The following is a 27,809-nucleotide window of genomic DNA, read 5'->3' on the forward strand; positions in this document are numbered from 1 at the left end:
TCACTCCTAGCTCGTTCTCTTCCCGATGTAGTGGAATCAGTCAGTGTTCACAGTTCTTCATGTTCTCTATGTATTTGGGTTGTAAATCTACATCTTTGTCTTGTGACTTTGAGGTTCCTTTCACTAAAAGTGGATATATTTCCCCAATGAATTAGTGTGTGGCACAACCAGGCAACATTATATGACTAATGGAGTGAGTGTGTGTGTGTGTGTGTGTGTGTGTTGTGTACAGGAACATGTGCTAACCCTCAGTTGAGACCCATGAGGCACTGCATCTTTCCGTCCCCACTCTTACTCTGTATTGATGATGGTCCACAAGAACAATATGCCCTGGACAGTGACTGGTATAAGAATGACAAAACACTTGGAGTTGACTTACTGCATCATACAACCTGGGGCCAAGCCCAGCTGATCCCAGACAAGCATAGCAGAGCCAAAGCCAGTCTGCAGACACACAAGGGAAAAATAAATGTTTGCTCTTTTTAGCTACTCTGTTTTTGGGAAGGTTTGTTACACAGCAGTATTGTGGCAATAGCTGATGGATACGCTTGCCACCTAAGGCATCTTTTTAAAATTGCCATGTTATTATGTCAGTCTCTTGCTTCATGGCCCCTTGCAATGTACAGGGCAAGGCCAAGATGTTTTTCTTGGTACTCAGAACCTCTTCCAACCCATCTCTAACCTAAGTGTCAGTTTCTCGGCAAAACCTCCCCAGACTGAATTAGTTCCCTTCCTTGGGTTTCCAGAGTGGTCCCACGATCTGCTACAAGCACAGTTGTCACAATGGATATTACTAGATTTAGCAGTGTATCTATCTCCCTGGAAAGGCTGTGAACTTCGGAGTCAAGAGTCAGATCATTCGCCTTTGTACTCTCAGCCTATGGTAAACAAAATGAACTTTTACTGTTACTTAGTAAATGATTACAGCCTGCCTGATTTTGCTAGGAAACCCTAACAGACCCTTGGCTTACAACCCACTCCAATGTTATCTGCACATTTTCTGAAAAGTAGCTTCGACTCCCCAGTTTCCTAGTTCAGGAGTCTGGGTTTACACAGTGATCTGAGTTTCAGTAGGAGGTAGAGAGTGGTGCAAATATCATTGAAGGTCATAAAGATATGTTCTGAAAGCAAGGCCACGGCCCACTTAAGTTCCCCCTGGGGATTTCAGCCTGATCCTTGCTCTAATGTTGACCCATAGCCATTGCCCAAATAGAAGGAGCAGAAAGCAGGCGGGAGTTTGATTTTCCCAGTTGATTTGGTCGCAGGTTTGACCGTGATAATGTTGCTGTTTTCCCCGGGCTGACTGTTGCAGATGAGTCAGATGGAGCAGGGCTGTCGCTCTGGGATAGATCGATGTTATCGATCCTCAAGGATCCATGTCATTTCCAGGGGATTTGCTAAAGAAGCTACTTATGTTCCTTTTTCATTTTCACCAACTCATTACCAGCTGCTGCTGCTGCCTTGGTACATCTCAGCAACACCTGGAGGAGTGGAACACGCCTGTCCAATTGGGGTTCAGACACCTTCCTTCAAAATTAAACACAAGACAACATACGACCCACCAAAACCTGAGCCACATGAGGAAGTCAGGTCATAGTGGCCCACAGGGGTTTGGTATTTTTTGTTTTGTTTTAAAAAGGGCAGCCTGGCCCTACACTAAGCAATTGATCCCCCCGGCTTAACTTTTAAATTAAGACCATTGTAAATTTGGGAACTTGAGAGGACATAGAGAGGACACCCATAATACTTTGCAAATGTCAAGTGCCTCTTGATGTTGGTTACTTTTCAAAGGTAGCTAGGTTACAATGTACTGTGGTAATGAAAAAACCCCGTCAGGCCCACTCTACAGGGTTTTAGTCAATATACATAATATTATTGGGCTTTGCAAGGATTAAAGGTTGTTTCTCTCACAGCCTCACAATAGGACTATTTTTCCTACTGAAGGCACAAAAGAAACCTCCCTGTTTACAGAGGAGCCCAGGACATTTTGGGGCCCCAAGGCGGTCCCGACCTCTCTTTGTATACTTCCCCCTGCTGGTAGCTTTGTAGTTAACCTAAAAAAAAAAAAAAAATCCAATTTCTTTTAACCTGTAGATGTTAGGACTTAAAAAAAAGATTGATTGGTGATTTATATTGTCTGTGAGTCATTTCTAAAGTACAAGAGTGATGGTTTCCTCTAGTTTTCTTCTGGGAATGAAAGCTTTTATGTCGCTCCATTCTCCCCACCAACGCTCATGCCTCTTCCATTATCCCATCGTTAGTACTGTTTTGGAATCACTCATCCTGCGAAATGGGGTACCCAGAATGGAGCATAATATAAGGTGTGGCCTTATCAAGATTTATACACATGAGGAGGCCAGAGATCGCTCACTAAAAAACTCTGTAATGTGTCATAACCACGCCTAAAGAGGAAAAAGGAAACCACTCAGTGTGCTTTGGCCCACACTCTTAAGAGGAATTCCAATCTTAAAACCTCACGACAGAGAGGCAGTGACTCATCTGTCCAAAGGAACTTTTCGGATGAGGATTATGGAGACTAATCCTGGGCTGGATCCAGGGAATTTCCCAACTCACCCTTTTAAGTATCTCTACAGTACCCAGAACTTTCTTAGAATTAGTTGGATTTTTAAAAAAAATGGTGCTAAAAACACATGACATAAAATGTAACATTTTCACCCTTCTATACGATTCAGTTCAGTGCCATTGAGTTATAATGTTATGCAACCATCACTACTAGCTCAGTCCAGAACCTTTTCTTTTTTTTTTTTGTCTTTTTGCTATTTCTTGGGCCGCTCCCAAGGCATATGGAGGTTCCCAGGCTAGGGGTCTAATCGGAGCTGTAGCCACTGGCCTACGCCAGAGCCACAGCAACGCGGGATCTGAGCCGCGTCTGCAACCTACACCACAGCTCACGGCAACGCCGGATCCCTAACCCACTGAGCAAGGCCAGGGACCGAACCCGCAACCTCATGGTTCCTAGTCGGATTCGTCAACCACTGCACCACGACGGGAACTCCTTTTTTTTTTTTTTTTTTTTTTTTTTCAGAACCTTTTCATCATTGCAAATGGAAACCCTGTACCTATTTGCAATCACTCCCCATTCCCTCCTCATCCTATCTTCTGGCAACCAAAAATCTGCTTTCTATCTATTATAGATTTGCCTATTCTGGATGTTTCATATAAACAGGATCACACAACATGTGGCCCTTTGGGTCTGGCTTCTTCTACTTACGTCTTCAGGGTTCATTCTTACTGCACGTATTAGCTCTCCATTCCCTTTTATGGTTTATAATATTCCATTGTACAGATATATTATATTTGTTTATGCATTCAGCTCTTGAGGGACATGTGGGTTCTTAGATCTGATTTTTGCTTCTCTTTATGGTAAAAAAAATTCATGTACACAACATAGAGATCTAACGTTGTTGGAGCTGTTTTGAACAAGTCATGTTATTAGCCTGTTTTACTCTTGGTTGCCCATCAACAAGTACTGGCCTTAGAGGCCCTCAATCCGTATTGCCTGACGGATTGAGGCACAGTCTTACAAGAATTATGCAAATTAATTAGTGCAAGCACAGGTGGTATGTGGATGTGTCAGACTATGGATTGGGAGGAGATAAGCTGACCGGGGTGAGATCAGCTGACTGGGGCAGAACAGGTACCCAAGATGTGCCCAGATGACAGCCAAGACCCTACTGGCCTGGGAGACAATTTGTCTAAAGGATATGGCAATTTCCTATCACTATGTTGACAAATGGTGGGTGGGAAGAGATGCTGAGCTAAAGGGGCATGGCCTGTGAGACAGAGAGTAGAGAAAGGGCTGTCTGTGATGGCTGCTTCTTGACTGGCGCTATCCAGGAGGTCAGGTGGGTGAGAACCTGAAGACTGCCTTCTGTGGTCGGTTGGATCCGAGGAAACTGGGTAAGAGTTCCTCTGGAAAATACATTTGGGGGGAAGCTAGGTGAACTTCAACAATGGGCTTCACTGACAAATACGTCCGATAAAGGTGGTCAGAAGTTAGGTTAAAGGAAGTCAAAGAGATCTCAGTATATCAGCCTTTGCAGAACCTTTGAATGCACCCGTGTGCATTCTACAGCTTCAAGAGGCTGGATGCAGTCTGAAGAATTTTCTAAAATTCTTTGACTATGGAATCCCTCAATGCTGCTGTGTTCACTGTGCAAAGATATCTTCTCAGGGGAGCAACTGGGAGCTGAAATGGATGTGCACGGTGCTCCACGTGCCAAGTGAAGGGCCTGCGGGGCTGTGTTCACCCAGAGGACGTGCATTCTTACATTCCTATTTCTGTTTGTCTCCCAAGGATGGCTGCCATTTTCTAACTTTCCTAAGTGTACTTTGTAGGTGGGAGAGTCTCTGGCCCCCTTTTGGTGGAGGACAGGGTGTGTGTGTGTGTGTGTGTGTGTGTGTGAGAGAGAGAGAGAGAGAGAGAGAAAGAGAGAGAGAGAGAGAGAGAGAGAGAGAGAGAGAGAGAGAGAGAGAGAGAGAGAGGAATGCAGGGGACAAGAGTCTTCCAGGGAATGGCTGGGCATATCCTATACAGGCAGGGCTGTAGCTCTGGGAAGGAGCAGTTACTAAGAACAAAGTAATTTCTGTAGACTGAATATTTGTGCCCCCTCCTCCACTCCCAATCCTTATGTTGAAATCTAATCCCCAGTGTGATGGTGTTAAGAGATGGGCCTTTGGGAGGTGCTGGGACATGAAAGTAGAGTCCTCATGATTGGGGTTAGAGTCTTTACTGGAGACCTCGGTTCACCCTTCTGCCATATGAGAACATGGTGAGAAGAGGGCCATCTATGAATCGGAAAGCAGGCCCTGACCAGACCCTGAATCTGCTGGCACTTTGATCTGAGACTCCCCAGCCTCTAGAACTATGAGAAATAGATTTCTGTTGTCTACGAGCCACTCAGTCTACAGTACCTTTGTTACAGCAGCCTGAATGGACAAAGGAGCCATCCCTGGGGCCAGTGCACCTTGGATTCATTGGGGACAAGGAGCCTGAGGAAGCATGGCAGCACCCTATTGTTGTAACTGAGCCACTGTATTTGAGGTCCTGAACTTGACTTAATCCTGACCTCCCTGGAAGACTGAGTTTAAGGCTATGCTTTCTTCTTTGGTCAGGGGGAAGGTCTTGGGGAGTCCAGGAGGAGGGTCTGGGAGATCAGAGGCAGGGTTAGAGCTGATAGGAAGCCAAAGGATGAGATATAGCCTCTAAAAGCCCCAGAACTCAGAGGGAGCCTTAGGTGGGATGCACGGGCCAGAAAGTCTTCAGGGGAAGCCGAGCTGGGCATTGAACCGGATACAACTATTGACTCTCACCTCTGTGTGCCCTCCCCTCAGAGGTCACAGACATTCAAAATGAAAAGAATACTGGAGCACTAAGGGATTATGAGATTCCTTTTGAATCAACTCAGGACGATTAAATTATTTTTGGTATTGCCTAGTTTCATGTATTTATATTTGAATTCTCTGAAAACTGGCACTCCATGTGGGATAGTTCTAAGAAGATTTGACTAATCACAACATCCCAACCCATGGCCATGATCATAATGGAAAACAGGGTTTACTAGATAAACACGCTTCTAGGATTACAAAATTGGTGGCATTAAAACCAAATGGCTCATAAATAAAAGTAATAAAAGTAATTCTCTATGTCAGGTTGCTGTCTGTTTCCTGCTTATATATATATAAATACACACACACACACACACACACACATATATATATATATATATAAAATAAGTATTTTTTTGGCTTATAAAATATACGTGACCATTGTAGAAAATGTGGAAATTATGAAAAACAAAAAGAAGATAAAAAAGACACTGTAATACCTACGTTCACAGTTAGAATTTTGGCATATACATTTTATAATCTTTTTTTTTTTTTGTCTTTTTGGCTTTTCTTGAGCCGCTCCCATGGCATATGCAGGTTCCCAGGCTAGGGGGTCTAATTGGAGCTGTAGCCACCGGCCTTACACCACAGCCACAGCAAACGCCGGATCCTTAACCCACTGAGCAAGGGCAGGGATCGAATCCACAACCTCATGGTTCCTAGTCAGATTCGTTAACCACTGCACCACCATGGGAACGCCTACATTTTATAACCTTTATATGTAAGGATGTATTTTATTTTTATAGATTGTTTATATATGAATATACACTTTAAAATTGCATTTTAAAATAGATTTAAAAATAAAATAAACCTGTAACAATCATTTATTAATGTACTATATATACTTTCCATGTCCTTAAATATCACTTTGCAACATGGCTGCATAGTATGCCATTGTATGACAAACTTTTTTTTTTTATTTAATATACCCCCATTGTTGGATATTTAGGTTGCTTTAAATTTTTCTTGTATAATTCCTTTTTTTTTTTAAACCCTACAGCTTTGATTATTTTCCAGAAGCCTCTCACATCTTTTTCTTTCACTTCTATATCACTATAAGCCCTTAAGTCACTTATGCTGGTTATAACTATTCTCCGAAGATGAACAAGATACTTACAAGGTGTGAATAATCTCTCCTTACATGAGTGTCATATACTAAGATCAAAAATATAAAATGGCAGGTTGAACATACTTGGCTTTAAAGCATTGCTTTCCTTTACAACATAAGAAAATGCAAAATAAAAAGTGGATTTAGCAGCACAATATGATATAAACTACTCAGAAAATTTTCTTGTTCCAATCAGTCACATATTAAGTGTCTAGATCACTTCTCTGTGGTTCTGTTAAATTTCTTTGCCTGCGATTTCCCAGGACAGAATCATGAGAAGCAGGCCAAGCTCACCTAAGAAAGACAAGCCAAGCCAAATAAGCAATATTCCTCAAGTGCTTTTTCTAAGTGCCTTGCACTGTATCTCTATGTATGGCCTGGGCAGAAAGGAGAGTTTTTGAAAAACTGTGGCCAACAGAGTCTTATTTATAGGAAAAAGGACTCCATGTTGGCAGACAGATGAAAGGCTGCAACAACCATCTAGAATTGTTTGCTTAAAGGAGGTCTTTCAGGTGTCTTATTTGATGTGAGCCTGTGAGTGGAAGCTCAAATTTCAATCAAATGGACAAAAACAGCAAGGCACAGAAAATTGACACAAAATCAGGCTGGTGAGTTGTTTCACATGAACATAACTACCTATGATTTCCAGAATCTTCTACTTGAAAAGTGAATGGTAGGGTGGCTTAACTGTAGAATTCTTGAACTTAGAGGTACCTCTTAAAGCTTAAACTGTCTTTCCTAAACTTCAATCATTTGACTCTCATCTTCATGATTTTGTCCTATTCCTGTACCACCTTCATTGTGGCTTAATATTTTTCTCTCAAGGGCCTCACAATTTACTGAAAGAGATTTAGCCTATCTTAAGAGACACTATCCATGAAATCACAAGATTACATGCTTGTTGTATTTTCATAGGTGCACAAATGCTAAAAAAAAAGTAGTGTACCTCCAAACGTGGTCTTCCATGTCACTGTGGGTATGCATTCCACACTTGAGGACATATGGGTTTAAGGAAAGCTCTTTTAGGACAGATACAGAAAGTGCAACTGTCTATATAATAGAACATCTTTGAGACTGGTTTTTCTGAAACGCCTACAGGCTATAAAGGAAGCCAAGTTTAAGAAGATTTAAATAAATGTCTAGGGGTCAGAGCCACAACAAGCCATCCACTTAGAGGTATTAAAGATGCTAACTTGACTCCCTGATGTCGGATAGACCCATCAACACTGTGTCCTACATCATATAATCCTAGCACAGACGGAATACTGGCCCATGTGGAGCTCTGTTCTGACCCAACATGACCTTCTTTGTCTCTGGGCTCACCTTTCTGCTTACGGAACTCCTTCAGCAACATTCGCCTCACTAACTAGCTAAACTGACAGCCAACCTCTACGCCCTTTGGAAGCCCTGCTGGCTGATGCCCAAGGGCCCCTTGTGGTCCCAGGTAATAATCTCCACCCTGGAACACCTGAGCAGTCCTTCCCCGCCCCCGTCCACCCCTCCCCTCACCCCTGCTTCCTACTGCCCCCACTTAGTTATCTCTCTCCTAAGAGTGAGTTGTGTTTGTCCCCACACCTCTTTATGGAAGTTATTCTTGTTCATGAAAATCATAACTGAATTAAATAAAATATATTTATTAACCAGAGACAAATGCATGCAAAAAGAGTTGTTTCTTTCTTTCTTTTTTTTTGTCTTTTTGCCTTTTCTAGGGCTGCTCCTGAGGCATATGGAGGTTTCCAGGCTAGGGGTCCAATTGGAGCTGTAGCTGCCAGCCCACACCACAGCCACAGCAATGCGGCTGTATCTGTATCTGTGACTTACACCACAGCTCACGGCAATGCTGGATCCTTAACCCAATGAGCAAGGCCAGGGATCGAACCCGCAACCTCATGTTCCTGGTCGGATTCGTTAACCAATGAGCCACAACGGGAACTCCAAAAAGAGTGGTTTCTATGACAGCTAAACTAACTCTGTGAAGAAGACGTTCAGGTGAGTTGCTAAAAATTGGACAATGGTAACTGAAGGATTCTCCACTCTGGTGGCCTTTTTGGGTACCTTAAATTCTCCCTTTACTTCAAAAGCACGGGGGCTGTAGACAAGCAACATGGCGGTGGTTCATGCTAAAAGATGTATATTGTTTTAAGTTTAAAATGCTTCCAGTATTTAAACAGATACATATGTTACTTAGGTCTCCCTGCTTTAGCCAAATTTTAAAATTCACCTGCCCCAACTCCTGTTCGGTTAGAACCTTCTTAAGAGTTACTTTCACTGCTGGGCCTGAAATACTGCATGTCTTATGTGTCTTGGCCTTGGCCTGTCTCATGAGATGTGAACTCTCCAAGGATAGGGCCTCCATCTTATCCATCTTTGCTGATTATATGGAGCTAAGGCCTTGCAGCTACTGATCAATATTCTTAGAACTGAACTACAATGTCTTTGTTCTCATTAATTTGAATTCCTTCAAGTTGACTGTACTTCCCACCTTGATCCTGAGTCATTTTTCCTTACGGCCAAATAACTCAGTGTGTCTGGGATGAAAAAATGCCTGTCATTGAGCTGTCCATTCTTCCAGGATTGGCTGGGAGGGGGAAAGCAGAGGAAGGGACTTCTGGAAGCCTGACCACGGCTGAGGTATGGCTTGGCCAATTAAGTACGTCATACTAGACTATTCCACGAATGCTATAGGATGGCAAAGTAATTCATCACCTATATTTAAAGTTGAATTTACCGATATTTTATGGTATTGGATATTATTTCTATTAACATTTTATGCTGAAATTACAGAATGATTCGTGAGTACTGAATTTTTGATTGCTTTTACACTTGCTGGGACACTATTAAACTTGATTTACGTTAATAGCACTGTAAGAAGATATTAACAATGAAATTTCCAAAAGCACTTAGCATCTCATAATTGGAGTTAAATGACAAAAAAAATGAGGGGATAATAAAGTAAAGAGAGAAAAGGAGAGAGAAAGTTTTGACAATATTCTTTTTAACCTGTGGTTCTTAATAAGATTTTTGCAGGATTGTTTTAGGTTAGGAAAGAATCAAATCTGCGACCAAGGGAGATGATGCTGATTTATTAGAAGAGTTTTATAACACAGAAAAAAGACCTAGCTGCAGGTAGAGAGTACAGGATTTACTACTTCTAGAAGAAAAATCTCCTGATTTCCAGAATAGTGAGGAAATTTCCATTACTACCCTTTTCTTCTGTCCATGGTGACTAGAAAACAATCCAGTTTTTTTAAATAACAAATTAATTTAGTCATGGCTGTTGAATTAGAGAGGTAGACATTTAAAACAAAGCTGTCAAAGCCAAAACAAGAGTAATAACAATTGTTATAACAAATTTTGTAGTGCCCTCATTACTTGCAAGCTTCATGCTAAGCAATTTATATGTACATCTTCATTTAGTCTTTACAGTATTCCTACGCATTAGGTACTATTATTATCTTCATTTTACAGCTAAAGGAAGTGAGATTCAGAGAAGCTAAATGCCTTTAACAAGTGGTGGTGCCAAGATTTGAACCCAGGAAGTCTGACTCCTGAGCAGTTCCTTAACCACTGCATTCTTGTGAGCATAACTGAGTTACGAGTAGCTGGTTAATGTCCAAGCCACATACATTGGCTTTGGGTGCTTTCGCCTTCTTGGGCTTCTTCCTCCCTAAGAAACTTTTCAAACATCTATTTTCTAATTGCATTGGCAGAAAGATAAATAGAGTAATATTATATATTAATTTTTTTGGACCAAAAAGTTCACCCTTTTAATGATTTAAGAGAAATGAAAACATGTTCATAGACCCCCTCAAAATGTGGGGGGCTGGAGACATTGGATCTACTGTGTCTCATGGTGAAGTCGGCACTGGTTGGCCTAACAAAAAAGCCCAGGCTAGAACATAAAACGTGAGATCAACAGAATCTAGAAAGCTATGGTGAAAGAACAAATGGAAATAACATGAGAAGAGGAATGAGATGGTTTTCATCACCTTTTTTTTTTTTTGGAGGACACATGGCTTGGGTCCTTGCCTGCTCTGAGGACTGCAACCCTGGAAGTGATGGGTCTTCATGGGCTTTACCTTTATCAATATACTTTGGTTTTGTTAAAGCGAAAGAAAAAAAAGTCTGGACTTTTGACTGGTAATGCTGCCTACAAATCAACAGACTATTAGCAATGACCATTGTTGTCAGAGATAAGATCAGCTGTTTGATTAGGATTCTGACTTGGGCTCCTGTTTGGGAAGTGATTCCCCAGAAACACAGAGAAAAGCTAGCCCAACTCCTCGGTCATCACAGCAACCCATTGTAGTTTTTGTCCCAAACACAAGTGAGATTCCTCCACTAATATTTCCCCACAAACCAAAATGCTTCACTTGACCCATTTTCTTTGGAGCTGATAGACTAGGGGACCTGCCAAGAAGGCCCAAACTTGAATATATTTTGAATAAAAGTGATGAGGGCAAAAAGAAATCTGCTTTTAGTTCCCAAATTGCCATTCCACTCCTAGCCTGGATACAAGGTAAATTCAAACAGGTATAACCACATTATCATGTAAAGGTTTAGTATGTTTTGCTTTATGATAAAAGTAATCTCAGGTTAGCCTGAGTTGAATTGAATCTCTTGCATGAAGGTCTCTCAGTGGTAGATTTAGTAACCGGAATGAGATTTATGTGTAGACGTTAGGTGAAATTCCCTTCTTTTAAAGCCATGGTTTAAAAGGGAGTATAAACGCATACTTTCAGTACGTAAGAAAAATGTACCAAGAATCCAGCATAAAATACCTTCCTTGTAGTTTTTAACATGTTTAAGTTCATATGATTTTATTGACTGACTTCTTTAATTGACAAGGTTCTTTTAAACTAGAGAGCAGATAACCAAATTCATGGCATTCACAGACTTCATTTGGAAAATGGGCCTGATTTACCTTAAAAATGATGGAGAATGTGAATCTGGGATTCTGTTGAGATCATAGTTAACAAAAGGCACGAAGTAAAAAGGTAACTGATAAGCAAATGATAGATGACTGAATGGATAGATACATGAATAGATTAATGAACAGATAGAAAAATAGATGGATAATACAGATGAATGAATTAATAGAGACACAAATGGATAGACAAGTAGATGACAGATAATAGAAAGATATTCATAGATCAATACATGGTTAGAAAATGGATAGCTAGATGCACATGGATGAATAGATGACTGGGAAGCAGAATAAATAGTTGATATATAAATGAATATAGAGAGATGAATGGAGAGATAGACGCTGGAGATTGATGAATGTAAGGGTAAATTTGGAATGAAATTGTAGATAGATGCAAAGGTACAACAATATCACAATTGTACCCAACTGGAATGGAATACCAATGAAGATAATGTCATTTTTCTCCATGGAGCTCTTTTAAATAGTTTAACTCTTTTGGGGGACGCATAGGCTGGAGGCAGGAAATCAGTCAGTCTCTAAGAGCTCTGCTGTTTCATAACAACTATGTCAATGATAGGAAGAAAATACATGGGCGTGCCATAATTTAGCCACTTCGGAATCCTCCACAAGGCTCAATTCCAGCCACTTGGCCTCTTTGATCCGCACTAGAACAATGTGAGAAGTGCAGAGTGGAGGATGTACAGGGCAGCTTCCATGCATCCTTGGTGATACACGAAAGTCACGCCTTTGTGTCACTTCCTTAATTCTGATATTCATATATACCTTCACTGGTAGACCTACTCGGGAAAGCTTGGCGCTGTAATTAATCCATGTCACAGGAAGATGTACTATCGGCAGAATTTAAGAGTGGGCTTGAGTCGCTGTGACGAGTAGGGGCACCTCCGCCTGTGTGATATAAATTCCTCTGCTAATTGGATTGCAGGAGCTAATCAGAAACCAGAAAGAGAAGGAAAAAAAAAATCCGTGTTCCTCCTGCTGCTGCTGCTGGCTGATAAAGCAGACAGCTCCTTCCAGGACCAGGGGTGCTGGAATTGAATCCTCATGCGGAGGTCTTACTCCAGATGGCTATCTCAAAGGAGACACATCCCTTCTGTCACCGGGCCAGGAGGAGACAGATAGAGCAGTGAGAGAAAAAGAGTAGAGGGATTTTACTACCGAATCACAGAAACAGAGTGAGAGGGGGAGAGGTGAAAGGACAGGAAATTAAAGGGAGGAGGGACCATCCAATGGCCTGAGAGAGCTAGAAGCTTTGTCTGAATGAGGTCCTACTTCCCGGCCCATAAGCATGCCTGCCATCCACTTGGGGGGCATAACTTTAGGAGGCCTCACCTCTGAAGCAGGGACTCTGGGCACGCAGGGGAAAGCCAGCCAAAGCTTGCCATTTGGCTTAAGATACTCCTGTACCCACTTTCCTGAAGGTGAAAAGCCAAGGTGTGGGGGGGTGTCAATTCCATTCAATATGAGGGGAAGCTCGTTCGGAAGCATGAGCTGCTCAAGCTGTAGGGAAGAAGGGAAAAAAAACGCCCGAGGTCTGAAACGTCTTGCCTGCTGGAAACATTCCGTCTGCTCCCATTATCTCCAGGTTTTGGATGAGGGTGAAAAACAGAGTTTGTATTCAATATCCTGTGCACCTTTTCCACCAAGGATCAATAGTTCATTCCAGCCCTAGGAGTGCTTAGACCTTGGGGGCCTTTATCTCTCCTTTGCTTTTCTAAGGCGCTACCACTTCTCCAGAGAGGAAAATGTGTGCCTAATATTTGGTTCCACCAAGCTGAATCCCTGCAGTTATCTTTAAATTCCTCTTTTCCGCCTCTCCTGTATTCTTTTCTCTCTGTGATTACCACTTCTTTGCCCGTATTTCTTCTGGAGCCCTCTACATACGCTAAATCCTTAGCCATGATGAGTCGGCAGAAAGCCCCTCTTGCATACAACAAAGACTTCTATTTTTTTTTTTTTTCCTTCCTATCTTTTGGGCGACACGATAAAAAATAACCCTGTATTTATGCAAATTGCAAAGTAGCGTGTGATAATGAAAACAAAACAGTGCTGGCCCGCAGCCAAGACATGGCACTGACGGGGGCTTCCGACCATTCGGCTCTTGATTCTTCGGGGAAAGCAGCTGTAGAGAAGGGGGATGCAGAACACGGTCGCCACCCGCGCGCTCCCACGCGCACACCCTCGTTCGCACGCATTCCGGTACCGTCACCTCGGCGCCAGCCAGCCTTGGGGTCCATGTGAAGTTCGGCTGCCTCCCGCCACCAGCACTTCAGCGTCGTCCCCCACGAGCCTCCCTGCCCCCGGCTCCTGATTCCCTTTCAGGAATTTACAAACATTTCCCACAGATCAATATCTGTATTGATTATTCATTGTGAGTGAGTCGTGTGTCTTTGGTGATCCAGCTCGCAGAGGTAGCAGCCAAAGCCTGCTGCAGGGGAAAAAAAACCACAGAAGGCGAGAGGGACCCAGCTCTTGCTGGGTCTGCGGCTGTCTGTCGGCAACACAGAAAGGAAGAGAGAAAGAGGAAAGCGCTGGGAAACGAAGGAATGGACGAGGTGGAGGAGAAAGAGGGAGCAATAGCAAGAAAAACCAAGCGATGGCTGGACATCTGGTCCCCGGGCTCCTGGTGGCTTGGAGGAAACCCCCATCTTGGGTCTGCTGATCCGGGCGTCATGCACTGGACTCCCTCTGCTCGGGGAGCCAGAAGTGACTCACAGTTTTGGTATCTCCTACGTAAGAGCTTTGGGGGGATTCCTTGGCTGGCTGTCAGGAAAAGAAGAAAGCGGCAGCCGTGAGGTAAAACACGATTACTTCCAACTGCCTGGCGGAGGACACGCAGTCGCTTGGTTTGCCTGGAACAGCTTGCAGCGCTCTGATGGCACGCGGAGGGAGAATAATTAAAAAGGCCAGCATCACTTACGAAGTGAGTAAATACAAAGCCGTTCCAAACGTGCTCTCCAGCTAATGAGAAGCTGTAATTTCTTAGACTTCAAGGCAAAACAAGACAGTGATGGGGCTCAGTGGAGTGTGTTTGCGTGGAGATGGGGGGGGGGTGGGGGCTGGTGGTGGTGGAGATAAATCGACTAATTGTTGGCAATGTTTAAAAAAGGGATTACTGGAAAAGACAGTGAAATGATGACAGGAAAACATCTTGGACCAGAGCCAAAAAAAAAAAAAAAAAAAAAAATCAAGGCAAATCAAGTCTGCAGCTGGGAGAAAACACCCATCGTTCCTGTGCGGTCCTTTCGGAAGCTCACACAGGAATTGCCCAGTGTTCCTCAGCAGAATATGGAATGTGGTGTGGGCACCAGGGGACAGGACCAGGTTCCACCGGAGTGACCCGAGGAAGGATCCATGGCATGCCAGGTGACAGAGTTATGGCATACTTTGAGAAAACAGAACAAAACAAAATTATAAAAACCAACCCATCCTTTGCTTTGAATTGGAGCTCCTGCTTGCTCAAAATTGCTCAGTCTATTCAAAGCAACCCTGAAATGTGCCTTCTGATAACAGGAGCTGCTGATTCTCGGTTTGTCTCCAGGAAGCTGTTGCGATGTTACAGACATATGCTGGCCAAAGGAAGTTGAGGAAATTCAGTTTTCTGTTGATGGGGCTTTTTTGCAAAATGTGCCAGGTGACTGTCTTTGCCATTTGGGATTCTTCTCCTGTTGTCACCCAGCTGTGGCTTGGTGAGTCCAAAACCAACCATGAGCAAGACTCTTTTAAGACAGGGTCCAAACACATATGACAAATTGGGGACCCCCAGGAATAAACTGAGCTGTCTGGTTCCCCTACACATGAATGGAGTTGGGTCTTTATTTATTTAGGATTTCTGGGACTGGAAGGTCAAGTCTTCTCACTGGGATTTTACTCTTCATGTGGCTTCCTTATTTCAGACTCCCCAGTACGTTGCAATTTCCCCAGCAGGAGGAATATATCCTGTAGAACTGTGCCTTGGACATTGAAAGGAGGAGGAATTAAGCCAATTGTGTATGACTTGGACACCTTACACTGCATTTCTTCAGCATTCATAGAGACCTGTGTCTGTAGAGCGTGTGTGTGTGTGTGTGTGTGTATGTGTGTGTTGTGTGATGGAATTATGTGGAGTATCTGCATGTGTGTTGCTCTGTGTCTGTGTGTCTCTCCAAGAGGGAGGAAAAGAGTGAAGTCAGAGCAGATGGAATGTTTGGGCATTTATATAATTCATGCAGAGAATGTTCACTGCGGCAAGGCAGACAGCCACCCATCCCTGGACTCTGCCGCTCTGGAGGGCCTGTACAGACCTGATCTGAATGTTTAATGCAGGAGGCGAAATTAGCATACTAACCAAGGATGTCAACCCCTCCTTGCAATCAGTAAATGGCCGTCTCCTCTCTTTAAAGCCGGCACCGCTATGCGTGCCAGCCACTTAACCATGTCCTCTGTCAGGTCCTTTTTTGTGTTTGTTTTTTTGTTTTTGTTTTTTGATGAAAGACTGGAAATTCATTAATGAGGAGGGAAGGAAGGGCTTCAAGGGGCTGTAATGAAAACAAATGATCCTCTTTAAATCTCATGTCGGCCCAAGCCGGGGTGGGGGTTGCTTTCTCTTCTGGGGCTGGAGAATAGGAAATTCCACAGACAACAGACCACTTGAGGAGAGCCCAAGAATGCATTGCCTGCGAATTTCTTCTCTGTGGCAAAGACCAGTCATGGCCAGTATGTCTGTGTTAATGAAACTTAGAATAAGCTTTATCTTAAGAACCGTAAAGTGTGGTCTACCAGATGTCCTTCCATTCCATCACAGGTTATCAGTGTTTCTTGACCTTGTAAGGCTAGGAAGAGCCTTCTGGAGTCTTTTGGCCAATTGCCTCTGCTTTTGAAGTAATACACATTTTTCTTTGGGGTTATGCTTTAGGCCTTTCCCAAAGGAAGTAGCTGCTTTTATTTTAATCTCTGTCATACAAAGAAGCATACAAAGGAGATGATTTAACTTCCACTTCTGTAGAGTCCATACTAAAGCAGACAGAATGCTAAGAGCATAGAATCAGGCACTCCCTGCCAGGTATTTGGGTTTCCTTTCTCCTTATTTTAGCTACTCTGTCCTCAGAATCAAACTTCTCCCCTTCCACTGTATTGTACTCGTTTGGTGTTAAGCCAGGGCTCACACACTCTGAAATCTCCAGTGATCTGTGGGTACCAGCTTGAGGAGGCAATAGGGAGGAGTGGGGCTTGGGATAAACTGGGCACAGAACCACTCATTTTTATTTAGGGGAATAAAGGTCCTGCCTTGTGTTGCCTGATCTTCCAGGGTTCCAAGAGTTAGAAGAAATGGGTATGTCTAAAGAGAAAAGGATAGCAATTTTGAAATACTGGCTCAAAGTGTTCTTTTTTTTAAAAAAAAAAATCTGCACATCAAATAAAGCATGTTTGAGGATAGACAGCTGACAGCACGTCAATTTGCAATCTTCATTTTAGTCTAAAACAACTACTGCTTTTTTTTTGTTAATTTTGTAATTTTTTTAATGCCTAGTCTTTCCGTGAAATATTTTAATAAAAAATATAGATGTTAGCAACTGCATGACAAGTATCATGAGAGTGCGTTTTTTGTTGGACCAAAAGGGAAGTGCTAATTTAAAACAATCAAGAGGGGAAGGAAATGGTTTTCTGTATGGCCTGCTGGCTTTCTGGTCACTGGCCTCTTAGCAAGCAGGGTCTATGTCATCTTTATCTAAGGTAGTGATCACCACATAGATTTTTAATTTTTTTAACCAAGGTTATAACTGTGAAGAGAAAATATTTAGAAATATGTTTGAATATTTTTCATGTGTATTTCCATCAATTTTTAAGACAGTTAGTGATGAGTACTATTTCAACATTAAAACAATCTAAAAACATTTTTCTTCTCACTTATCCACAGAACTCATCCCAAGGGGGTAGGAAAAAAAGAAAGAATTCCCCGGAAATGAGAGATCCTACCTAGAGTTTGGAAGAAAGCTTTTCCACGGCCTCTGAAATAACTTCAACAGGAAAAGGCACCTCAGCAAATGGTGAAGGGCAGCAAGAGGGCCTGTCTTCTCACACAATTGCACAGGGCTTTCCAATTTCCAGGGTGCTCTTCACACATATTATCCTGTTTAATTCTCACCACAACCAGGCATGATAGTATTTAGCTTATTTTATAGATGAGGATCCTAGGCTCAGAGAGGTGATGAAATTGCCTAACGTTCAACACTAGTAACAGGTATTCATGGGTCTTCTGAGTCTTAATCTGATGCCGTTTTTATTCATCTGATGAGATTTTTATAAAAAATCTTCAGAACCCCCAACCCAACACTTCCTATGTTCTTGATTTTCTATAACTGCCCACCTTACTCCCTCACTATGAGGTTTTCATCTTGTACTTGGTGTAATTTGTCGTCACGAGCAGTTTAAAAAATGCTCCCTGTATCCTGCTAGCAATTAACAACCTGCCTAAGTTCCAACTGGCAGTGGCAGAAACCTGCCTAATTTTCTATTCTTTGCTATTTACGCCTATCTCCCTCCTTCCCCTGAAAATCAAGTTGACCTAAGGGCTAGTCTACACGTGCCCTGTCTTTACTCCTTCACCTGCTTCAGCGTCTCTACGCAGAGTACCCTGTTTGCATTTCTACTTCCCCACTTAACTGCTCAGGTCCTTGATGCCCAATTCAACGGTGCTTTCCTTCCCAGTAGGGTTGAATTCCTCTTGCCCCTCCCTTTCCCATGACACCCTCCTCCTCTGTCATTACTGAGGCTGTTCTGTGCCAATTTCCCCCCTTCATTACCTCTGACTTATCTTCCCTTTTACCCCCTTAAATATCAGTGTTCCCAAAGAGGGGTTTTCTGTGGCTCTCTTCTATTCTCAACTGCACATAGTTTGCTTTGCACAAATGTAAACCCCTGGCTTCAGCAGTCATGTAGAAACTGGTCATCCAATACTCACTTCCAGCCCAGACCACTCTCCTGATCTGAGCCCCAGATATCTGGCTGTCTGCTTACCTCTTCTTGGGAAGGTCCCCAGCACTCCCAATTCAAGACACCTTGAACTGAACTCCTCAGCATCCCCCAATCTGCTCCTCTTCTGCATCCCCTTTCCCTCTCCCCTCCCACTGTCAATTGCTCTTTAGGTTCTTTCAATTCTACTTTTCCTCATTGCTTTCTAACCTCTCTCTTCACTGCATTCCTACTGCTCCTCTCTTGGTTTATTTCCCCAGTGGCTTTTCTAACACATGATGCATCCTCTGTACCACTTCTAATTGATCTATAGAACATGCAGATGTGATTATCTTGCTTATCTCTGTGAAACCCTTCAGTGGGTTGTTCCACTTTCCTAACTTGGCCTTTAAGGTTTCTCATGATCTGGGCCTTGCCTCTCCCCAGCTTTCTCCCTTGAGCCTCTTCCACTTTCCGCTCTGTGCTGTAGGTCATTCAACACCCATGGCTCTTTCATGCCTCTGGAGTTTCCTATGGTGTTCTCGCCACCTGGAATATGTTCAAGGCTACTTTTTTTCATTTGGCCAATTCCTTCTTTACCTTCAAGACCCTGGTCTGGAAAGAAGCATTACCCACACTTCCAAGTCTCCCACTTTAGGGCATGTGCTGCCACAAGCCCCTGGCCCTGCCTCCCTCTCTCAGAACATTTACTTGGGTTTTACAATGATCATTTTTCTCTATTTGACCGTGAGACACTTCCAGGCGGAGACTCTGCCTTTTATCCCTGAGTTCCTAGCATAGGTCCTGGCAGATACTGTGTGATTAATAAATTAATATTACTATTTTTATTCTGAGTACAATAAATAGTATTTTTTTTTTAGCTCTGAGATTATAGCCTCCCAAAATAATCAAACTGAGGGAAATATAGCAACCATTTCCCATAGTGAAAAAAGGATTTCCTATGGTGCAATTCTCACTTACATCAGTTTTTTTGACTTCTGTCAGGTGAGAAATGAACACTGGGGTGGTCTTTAGGTGTTTGCTGATGTGGTAGAAACTTTGGAGTTAATTAGAAGCTCTGGCTAAAGCTGAACTTCCTTTGCGGAGTTCCTGGGAGGAAACACTAAATTAACAGTTCAAGGTTACTATTAGAAAAATAGTCTGTTTCCCTTAGGTTATACCTCTGAGAGCTTGTTCTTCTCCCTGCCACTTCTAACATGTTTCCACTTTCCTTCTAACCTGGCTGCATCCGCCACCTTATCCCTGGTCTTTCCAACAAGGGTGAAAACCCTTGAGGTCAGAGACTACTAAATGTGTCTTTTGCATATCTTCCAGATTCTGCAGCACTCAATTAATACTGTTTGAATTGAGCAGTGAGAAAAGCTGCCCACCACAGGAGAAACCAGGATGGTTTTGTAAGTCCCCATCTTCCACGAAGCAGAAAATAGCATGAAATTACCAGTACTGTAGCCTGCTGGCCGTCCCGAGAAACATCTCAAGACATCATTAGGAATTTCTCAATTTGCAAAGACAGTTTATCTTATTATTCTTGGTGCTTATGTTCTATAGTCACCCAAAGGCTCTGAATTAGCAAAAACTGCACCATTGCTCCTAGGGGAAATACCAGGCTAGGGTCCTTCAAGCCTATGGCACAATATTTTTGTCAAAAGATCAATTTAACCTTGTTTTATGTGTGTTATTACTTAAAGACACCATATTATATATGTGTGTGTATTATACATATATGTATATATATATATTTAAATCATTAGCATTGGACTCAGGGCCAATAGCACTATAACTCATGCCTGATTGAAACATATCTGGTACATACGTCCTCTCTGTAAGGCATATCGTAGCCTTTTTGAGCTTAAGCCCACAAGCATCACTTCAGCACTCTGCTTGGGAGGCATTTGAAAGATGAACCAAAAGCAGAATAAGTGAAAAACAGGACACTAAACAGACAGTGAAAAGAACATTGTTTACAGTATGAGAGTGGCAACAAGGAAGACGGTCGCCTAGTTCAGTCTTAGCTGGGATGTGCAGATTAGGTGACTCAAAAATTGTGCCTCCCTGTACATGTCCACCAGTGGCTATGAAAGAGCTGCCAGCAGGGATGTGGGATTTACAAATATATTTAAATGAGGAGGTGAATTTTCAAATACAGAATCCGTAAATAATGAGGAGTGACTATACTAGGATATGTTGATGAAACAGTAGAGCTTTTCCTTATTTCCAAATAGAGTTTAGGATGACCTTGTTCACTGCATGATCCTGATTTTAGAGTTCATTCTTTAATTTGTATAAAACTTTTCTGGCCAAGGAACACCTTCACATTCTTGGACCCCTTCACACAAGTAATTGCCATTCACTAGAAGTTGTCTGATGGTTGGGGTTGAGATGATACATTTTTCTCGAAGAAACAAAACTGGCGATTGTTGTGATGCGATGCAAAGGCTGAGAGATCATTTAGACTCCATCACCAGCTAGGAGAAGTCTCCCATTGCCACTTTCCTAATGTTTATCGATTCAAAGGTGGCCTCAGCAAAACTGACTCACTTTAGGTATTTTTGCCCCTCTGAGGAGGATGTTTCATGGCTGTCTTATAAAGCCATTCTTTTCAGCTAAATTTTGGCCTCTTTGGGTCATATCTTCACTTGCATTTCACATTGCAAGCAGCTTAGAAATTCATTTTTGCTATGGTCTTACTGATTCCTGTTTTGGTGCAAAGAATGGATGCAGAACTCTATGCTTACACACAAGCCAAAGACACAGACATGCATGCATTTTAGAACAAGAAAGAGGGTAACTCAGAGTATAAAGAGAAGCGGGGCAACATTTGAGGTAATGGGAGTTGTAAGAGAAGGCTCTGGAATGTCACATTGCGTCTTACTCCAAGTGAGTGTGGGGTTGGTTCCAGCAGAATTGGACTCTCTGCTGTTATTTAATCTTAGTAGGATCCTAACAAAACTGGGTAACCACACTGAGAACTGTTCCCTCTTCTGTGAAATAGGGAGCATGATACTAGCCTTCAGAAATGACTGTGAGGATTAAATGAGGAAATGTATGCAAAGTGCTCAGCTCAAAGTCCAGCAGAAAATACTGCAAAAATAGAAGTTGGTAATTGTTGCTTTTGCTACAATTTTCTAGGTTCCTAACTAGCCATCTGCTTTGACTTCTGGGCAATGTTTATTTGTGGAAACAAAGAAGATTGGAGTTGAAAGACCTGCTCTAGGTCAGCTTCCTCATTGTGTAGAGGGGAAAACTGAGTGGAATTCAGCATCGCATAGCTAGTTAGGACAGAATCAAAAGGAGAGCCCGGCTCTCTGGAGCCTAGTTCACAACTATGCAATAAAGTCCTGTGAGCCCAGATTTCCCTTCTAGAACTTCCTTCCACCACTAACAACTGTCTCCCGCCCTTACCATTCTCATCCGAAGAGCCTCGTAACCATTGCTCTGTGGGTTATTATCTTCTCTGGAAGAAAGGCTCAGTGCTTGCTGAGCATCAGCCTAGCAGAATATTTTAGAGCAGGAGGAACTACTGACCATGATTCCTTCTTCTTTTTCTTCTTCTTCTTTTTTTTTTTTTGCTACAAATGTTAATAGCTACCAAGGAATAATATCCACAACTTTTTGAAGTAAGACAAAGCAAAAAGAATCACAGAAACTAGAGAAGGAATGCTCTTTTTAAAAAGGATCAATTATTTCTGCAGTTCTGTGCAGTAATTTGCAAGATGCTCCCTTGGAAAAGCCCACAGGAAAATGCTGCTGGAGAGAGAACCCCCAAAGCTTATAACTGATCATGCAATGATGGGACAAGACAACTGTGCTGGAAAAACTGTATGGGGCTGGCCAATTTCCACCCAGCCTGTCTTACTGAGTGGGCGCTCCAAGTGGGCTGTGCCAGGAGCCAGCGAACTGTGCTAGCAGCCAGCGAAATTTTCATGGGTGTGGGGGTGGGAGGTGAGACAGGGCAGTCCTGGGGAAGCCCTTGCAGGAATTGGGTGGTACCATGGAGTGATGGATTATGTGGCATTCAAGCAAGAAGTCATATCCAGCAGGACACTGGCAACCGCAAGAAAAGGCATGATATGCACATGGGTTTAAAGGTGAGGCTGAGGTCAGAGTCTGGAGAGTGTGGTCAGGTGAGAGAGGGGTCTACTACTGTCAAGTTCAGCTAAGGGAGCTGGGTGCCCCAGATGGCCACAGAGGCAACAAGCTGGAGCCAGCATCGTAGCTTGGGCTGGGCCCACCTCTGCTCAACTGAGTGGGTTACTCAGGCAGGTAGCAAGGTTTGGAAGCGGTGAGGCAAGCCTGGTGGGGTTGGTGGATCCTCACCTATTTCATCACCTAAGAGACAAATCTTTGTTTCAAATTACTGATATTTATCCTTGGGCCAATAATAATATTCCTTAGAGGGTGTAGGGAAGACTGTGGGGCAGATTCTCCCATTTCTCCATGGCCATGCCTACTCAGTTGTACTTCTCACCCATTTGTTCTTATTCTACTCATAACCGATTGAACTGATGAACCACACAAGCTGATATAAGATGTAACTTCATCAGAGTCTCCTCCTTGTGGAAGATCTGGACCTGTATTTAATCTGCCAAGGTAATAGGTTTAAGTGAAACACAGCTGACATAGCCAGCCCACTAAGCTATTATATTTGCATTTTACATTGAACATGTCTGTAATATTCACTTTGGTAGATGGAATTGACATTTCCATAGGATGGTAAATGCTCAATTGTGAAGAGCTTTCATCAGAGTTTTGCTTCAGCAATCCCATCATTCTCTAGGCATAGAAAAAGATCACAAAGGAGACAAAGAAGCATCTAATACAATGCGCTTTTTGGGTACAGCCTGTTCAGTGGCTTCATTCAGATTTATGTAATATCTTGTTATCCAGAATTCAACTATTTAGCAACTACCTTACTTATCAGGAACAAGTTAAAAAGAAAAAACTGTCTAAAAGCCAGGAAAGTTGTTGCTAAAGTTACATGCATGGAAGGTCAGGGACAATTCAGACCCTTAGGCACACAGTCTCAGTTGGCTGTGAAACTCCCCCCTTTGCCCCCAACACTTCAAGTACCAGGCTTGAATGCTATGCTGATGGCCAGGAGCTCCTGGAGGTAACAGTTTCAAGGCTATCCTCCCTTGAAACAAAGGTTGCGGAAAGCGATATGGGCTCGTAGACCTTTTTCAGTGTGGGATACTCATGAAGGCTACAATGGGTATGCTGGTCTCTGTGGGGAATGGCAAGTGGTATAATGGGTCCAGTAAAAGGTGGTGCTTCTGGATCTGCAATGCTTCTTGGTTTCTGGGGACTTCCCCTTATTCAGCTGCCACTTCTTTAGAGGGTACATGAAAATATCTGAATTGAAAAGAGAAGGATCATTTGTGCCATATTTTAGATTCCACATATAAGTGATATCATATGGTATTTGTCTTGCTCTTTCTTATTTTACTTGACTTGAGAATCTCTAGTTGTATACATGTTGCTGCAAATGACATTATTTCGTTCTTTTAAATGGCTGAGTAGTATTCCACTGTATATGTACAACATCTCTTGGGGCAGAACATGATGGAAGATAGTATGAGAAAACTATTATATATAAACTGGGTCACTATGCTATATGGCAGAAATTGACACAACACTGTAAATTATCTACAAGTCAATAAAAAATCTGAAGCAAAGAATACCAGGAAATGTTGCCTGTCATATAAACAGAGCTCTAAAATTTAAGAGAGTATCTGTAGGTTTTCCCACACTGGGAGGGAGAACTGTGGGAAGATCAGCTGGGAGTGCATCTGAGTAACAGATGAGGGAATCTTCTAGGAAAGCATTCCTCCCAAGGAAGGGTCAAGCACTTGAAGCCTGCTGGATGATACGGGGATCAAAGGGGTGGGTAGATTTGGGACATGGGTACCTCCCAGTGAAGATGATCCTTCTTCCCAGTCAAAGCCCAGGACACAGGGCTGAGTCCTGTCAACAAATAAAAGACTCAGGAAGGACTCTGACATAAAGCCCCTTTGAGTGATGGGACAGGGTAGCCAGGAGCATTTGGAGCCAAGGCGATTGGGTGTGGATAGAGGGAAGGAAAGGGATTCTACCCAGCACGAGGCCATTTCTGGGCGATGGCAGTGGTAGGGCGTGGAAATGGGATGGGAGAGGTGTGGGCAACGTCAGCCTGAAGAAGACCCAGGTGCTCATGGCCATATCAGCCTCAGGTTCAAGAGGCCCCCCTAAGTGACTGGCACAGTGATGTGGAACACTGCCAGCTCTGGCAGCAGAGAGAAAACGGCAGGCAGCAATGCCACCATCTTTGGGAATGACAGGAAGCAGTGCTTCTGCATGGACAACACCTATGTGCCCTCACAGCAGCCTTGACAGTGGTAAGAGGTACCATAAGGAGTGACAGGTGACAGAGGACTCAGAGACCAATGAGGGCTGAGAGGATTTATGTGAGCACACATGACAACCCCCTCCATGGGTTACTTCCCATCTGGGGGGAGGGGTGGGATTTTGAGGGAGTAAGGAAGTCCTACCATGGAGGGTAAAGGTCAAAGCCACCCAAATCAACATGACCCTCATCTACACTGGTGTGACCTGGGGTTATCTCTGCAATCTATGCCTGGAAACCCAGGGACGAGAGTTGGGTGTCAGGAACATGACACGGTGGGTGGTCAAACTACTTGCATAGACGTGATAACTGATGTAGATGCCCCATCATCTCTATTTCCCTGAGAGCTAACAGCACTTGCCATGTTATTCTCTAGTTGTTGACGTAATCCTCCATCTCCTCTTGTGAGCTGTAAGATCCTTGAGGGCAGCCACTATCTTTAATTCACCTTTAGATTCTCTATTCTCTGCATGGTGTCAAATAAACAGCAGACACTTCACCAATGTTTGTTGGAGGAATAGATGAATATGTGAATAAATCAAGAGATGTCACACATGAAAATGCCAACTAAGGTGAAGCTATGTAAATAAATGAAGGGGTGTCCAGAGACATTGATGAGAAAGAGGTGAAAGATTCTGCTCAGAGCTCTGTAGGGGCAGAGGGGAGTGCAGAGGAATATGTATAGCACAGAGCTGACCCTTCCATGAGCTCTTCCAGAAACTTCTGGATTATACCCTCCAGATTGTAGCCTCTAGTGATGGTCTGAGTGTTCTAGGACAGGTCCCCACAGTTTTGTGATGAGCAGACATATGGCAGGCCCCCACCCCAACTACTTTGAAGTCTTGATAATTGAAACAGTGAAAGAGTTATAAATGTAAGTGTCTTGTAAGGTACATATGACAGATGAACTTGTGCTGCCTCTATAGATCCACAGCTGTCAGGAGGGTTGGGTCCTTGGGTTCAGACCATGACTGGATAGACCTCAGTGGGCTCTGGGCCTCAGGCAGCTGTGAGGTTGCAGGTACTGTGACATGGTACAGAGGCCACTCCCTTGTCTCCCTCTCGAGTGCAGTGAGAAGGTCCACAGCCTGTGAGCAGCCCCACGCTTCCCAGCCAAGGTTCTTGGCGATGGTTCTGGTAAGCAGGGCACTTTGGTGGGGGGACCTTCCTTAGCTAACAGGCAGTCATTTGTTTCTTGATTCCAAGCCACTCCCAACCACAAGTTGTGACACTCAAAGAGAGAGAGCCTGTCCATAGTGGTCCTTGGAGGCCCCGGAAGTAAAGCGCCCTGAATATAATGCCCTGCTGGCAGCATCCAGTCCTCAGTGGGGCCTGGCTTCCTCCTGATGGTCAGGGTCTTGGAGAAAGAAGCCTTGGCCAATGACAGACTCCTAAATCAGAGCTGAGTCTGTGTCGCTAGGCAGGATCTCCCTGTCTAGCTTTGGAATTGTCAGCACAGGGCTGAGACAAGAAGTCTGGAGGTAAATGGATTGGGAATACAGAGGCTGGGCTGACAGAATCATTGCCACCCACGGAGCCCTGAGGTGCATGGGGTTGGGGCCCGAGCAAGTTTTAGGAAACAGCTTGATTATGACTTTTATGGAAGAGGGGTGGTCTTTCTCACCTGAGCCAATTTCTTGTTTATTTTTAGGGCTGCACCTGCCACATATGGAGGTTCTCAGGCTAGGGGTCGAATTGGAGCTATAGCTGCTGCCTTGCCAATGCCAGATCACAGCAATGTCAGATCCTTAACCCACTGAGCAAGGCCAGGGATTGAACTCACAACCTCATGGTTCCTAGTCGGATTCGTTTCCTCTACGTCACGATGGGAACGCCTGATTTCTTAATTAATCTGTACTTATTGTTAAAACTGTCTTATTTATGTAAGAGAGTGAGGGTGAGACTAAGTGAGAAACACACACCTACATGCACACATACGCAAAAACATACACAGAGACCAAGAGACAGAGAGAATGAATATGCGGCCATAACATCTTTCTTTCAAATGCCTTTATCTTAAAATATCTCTACATATTCTTTAGGTATGGCATTCTTAAAATAAGCAACAATTTGAGGTGGACTTTTCTCTCTTAAAACTTGCAACTGCTTTTAGTTCCAAGGCAATCAAATTTTATACATACTAGTAATCCTAAAATGATTCCTTTGTTCTCGACTGGTTGAGAAACTGAGGGTTATAGATGTCTTCATTATACAAAATTTAGCATTTTTCAGAGTGAAAGATACATCCCTTTATAATAAACTGATATACATGCATACTTGTTACAAGTCTTCTAGGCACAAATTGTGAGTGTGTGCGAACATGTATATGTGAGTATTTCATATAATTTTGTGTGTGTGTGTGTGTGCACATAGGTACGCAGACTATGCATACAATGTGTCTGTGTGTATATTTGTATGCATGGTGTATGTGTGTGTGTTGTGCGGGTCAAGAGAGGCTGTCATTGCTCTGTGCTGGGCATGCGCCGGAATGAAGCATCTACTACCCTAGACAAAGGTGTTGCCTTCCACCCTTATATTGAAATGATGTTTTTTTTAAATTGAAAAAAAGCACTTATATTCCAAAGGACTGAGTAGGATGATACTTTAAAAATAATTCAGCCATTTAAATTCAAGGCCCTGAAAAAAGTCGCATCCATGGTCCAAATCTACTCTCTGGCCCAGAGCCCAAAGCATTTTCATTAGATTGAGAATTGGATACAATTTCATTCACTTTAAGCTTCTGCTGCTCAGAATTTTGTTCTTCAGAGACAAGCTAACAAGTGTCGATGGCCATGCTGGCCTCAATAATAGGTCCCCTTTCTTTGAATGATCTATTTCAGTTGCATTATTACTGTTTAAGGATAGCCTTGTGCTTACAGACACATTTTCAGTGAACGTATGAAGAATGCCGACATTTCTTCCACGTGGTTTTGCCTCTACAGTTAGTAGCTCGTCTTGAGAAAAAGTCCTTAGCTTTCTCAAGCCATTTGCAAAAGAGAGGCTATCTCTTCTCT

At 43.1% G+C, this 27,809-nt stretch overlaps 1 protein-coding gene and 1 long non-coding RNA gene across 2 annotated transcripts in view; one reads left to right on the forward strand and one right to left on the reverse strand.

The window, feature by feature from the left end:
* Nucleotides 1-27,809, reverse strand: part of ZFHX3 (zinc finger homeobox 3) — a 996,345-nt gene that overhangs the window by 395,801 nt on the left and 572,735 nt on the right. The window lies entirely within an intron of this gene.
* Nucleotides 14,268-24,088, forward strand: LOC106508422 (uncharacterized). Its single transcript, XR_014805574.1, has 5 exons — nt 14,268-14,385; nt 14,572-14,828; nt 15,004-15,151; nt 17,359-17,488; nt 19,728-24,088. It is a non-coding gene; the product is annotated as an uncharacterized LOC106508422 (long non-coding RNA).

The sequence above is a fragment of the Sus scrofa genome, chromosome 6, assembly GCF_054392235.1.
Source record: "Sus scrofa isolate SSC_HxYL_T2T_F1_AM1 chromosome 6, Sscrofa_HxYL_maternal_Yorkshire_Landrace_v2.0, whole genome shotgun sequence".
Taxonomy (NCBI): Eukaryota; Metazoa; Chordata; class Mammalia; order Artiodactyla; family Suidae; genus Sus; species Sus scrofa.